Source organism: Nicotiana tomentosiformis, chromosome 3, assembly GCF_000390325.3.
Source record: "Nicotiana tomentosiformis chromosome 3, ASM39032v3, whole genome shotgun sequence".
In the NCBI taxonomy this organism is placed as follows: Eukaryota; Viridiplantae; Streptophyta; class Magnoliopsida; order Solanales; family Solanaceae; genus Nicotiana; species Nicotiana tomentosiformis.
Window position 1 is genome coordinate 52,137,824 of NC_090814.1, and position 2,633 is coordinate 52,140,456.

A 2,633-nucleotide genomic window follows, 5' to 3' on the forward strand; every position below is an offset into this window, starting at 1 on the left:
TGCTTTTGTGAGAAGAATGGGTGAATGGTATCCGGAGGTTCACTATTAAGTTATCTTTGTGGAGTTGTCTAACTTGACTATTTCCCTGCTCTGAAATGCATGGTAGAGCACTTCTGTTCCAATTGCAGTTCAAGAGATGAACCTGCACCTTAGTGTTAGAAAATTATGGCATGCTTTTGACCACTGATGTACCCTCAGTAGATTGAGCATTGGAAATGCTAAACCACACTCTGAAGATAGATTAGCTCTCACGTTCTTGTGGGCTATGAGAGATATGTGTGGACTGATGGAAAGGATTAAGCTGCCGGATTCATGAGCATTTGGTTGACTGCTTCTGAAACTACAGGCAAGGTGTGTTAAACTGGGATAATGAGGTTGGTTGGGTGGTTGTCTGTTGTTGTTAAAAGGTTGAGTGGAAGGTTTGTTGTGCGATATTGGTTTAGTCTTGTTTTCATTGGAGGATGTGTGTTGGTGTTTTCATGAGCTGATTATCCATGGGGGGTGGTGAAAAAATGAACTGTTGGTCTGGTGTGAGGGTTCTTGGGTGTAAAGGTTTGTAGTAGTACTCTAATTCTCCTTCCGTAGTTTGAGAAACATATTTCTAATACCACACACAGAAGTAGAATCATAGTACTAGGGGTGAAAAACAGGCGGGTCGGATCTGATATGGACGGGTAAAAAATAGGTAATGCAAAAAACGGATAAATTATTCGACCCGGCCCATATTTAATACGAATAAAAAATGGATTAACCAGCGGATAAAATGAGTTACCATATTATCCATCAATGGATTCACATTAGCCTCAAGCTCTAATATGAATTTGCTACCACTTGCAACATAAGAACATTACTGAAATGATTTTCCAATAATTTGCAATGAGTTCCTAGCTACACGGTTTAACAGTATCAAAACATGTGACTTTAATTTTTCTAACTGATTACTATGATTAAATATAAAAAATATATAAATTTCTCTAAAATTCTTCATCTTCAATTCAAGTAGTGAGGGGGTTGACTAGTTCTTCATCAACAAATTCTCTCATCCATTCTCTTTATCTTCACGTTCCGTCATCCATTTTGTCATCGGCAAGTTTACATTGTAGTTCCTTTTTATTTACACCACTGCAACCAAGAGAAAAAAGATAAAAGAAATGTATCATATTATTTTTCTTTAGTTCTTCTATTAATTGAAGGTTTAATCTAAAAGTTGAACAGTGAAAACTAAAAGGAGCTCGCTCAAACCACATCTTCAAACTCCCACAGCATACAACAAAATAGTAAGTATCAAGAAAATAAAATACATTGAATACACGAGCAATATATACTAAAATACACCAGCAAAATACGTCGAAATGTACCAGCAAGAATCAAGAATGGTACGCTTTAAACCAGATAACAAAATACATTGAACTCACCGGTATCATACACTGAAATGCACCAGCAAAATACAAAGAGAGCAGAAAGCATTGCAGAAAGACAAGGAAAATTGCATGCTAATGTCTATCTTCATTTTGCATTTAACGCATGTGTGCTTAGCTGTGTAACTAATTCAAAGGTTGCCAAAATGATATCTTTTTGGAATAACCAAAAAATGACTTTCTTGAGCAGGAATGTTTCATATTGTCAGTAGTATGCAACAAGGCATCTTAGTGAATTAGATCACATAACTAAATCTACTTGTGAAAGCTTCACGTATATGAAAAATATATGTGACTCAGAAAATATGAATCTCTTTTTCGTTGTGAAGTCATAGAGACAAGTTGCAAATATCAAAATATAATGCTTAGAACTTACTATGACGCATTATTTCCTGGGTACATTTAAGATGGACATAAAAATCTGAACCTGAGTTTTTTCCGTCTTAGCACCTTTATTTTAGCTAGTTGTCTATTAGGTAACGCTTCATAGATATGTTTCCAAATATTTTTCCATGTAAATATCTTGCTGGACTAGGAATCATTAAACCAAAAGTTGTTTCTATTAGGATTTTGGTTCCTTAATATGCCTTTAAAGCTACCTTACAGATCAAGTAGAGCTAATCATGTTCCTCAAAAATTGCAGCATCTAGAAGTCTTGGATAAATTTTAATTTCCATCTGTTGACTGATGAATAAGATTCAACTCTGATCTCTGAATTAAACACCAGAAATATTAAACTAGCACTTGTAAGCAAAACATTTGATCCAAATACCACATCCAATTACCAAGTAAAATAGTATGGCCAACAATCAAAAGTGGCTATCATCAGATACAATACTTTTCTTAGAATATTAGAGTAGTGGTTCAATAGAATCCCAAAAGTATAAGAAATTAGAAAGAGAACAACAAAGGGTACTCTTACCTCTAAGTTTTGCAAGATAAGGTTGAAGAACAATAACAATCTCATCTTCTTCATCAGAGTCAGATCTATCATCAAGATCTTATACAATTTAAAAAGAAAAAGTATAAAATATTACAGTTTATTAGTTATTCAGAAAATAAAATAATCCAACCTAGATAAGATTAATTTACCTTCTCTTCCACAAATCGAATCCCTAGTACATAGATTTAACTCGGCATTTGCGGGAAGGATAGAATTTCAAAACTTTCTAATGACACGACCACATATGCTAAATGCAGATTAAGAGGCAACTG

The 2,633-nt window shown here is 34.3% G+C and overlaps 1 long non-coding RNA gene across 1 annotated transcript; it reads right to left on the reverse strand.

Moving 5' to 3' along the window:
* Positions 1 to 901: 901 nt before the first annotated feature.
* Positions 902 to 2,633, reverse strand: LOC138908743 (uncharacterized). Its single transcript, XR_011415148.1, has 3 exons — positions 2,511 to 2,633; positions 2,341 to 2,418; positions 902 to 1,122 (listed from the first exon to the last, which is right to left on the reverse strand). It is a non-coding gene; the product is annotated as an uncharacterized lncRNA (long non-coding RNA).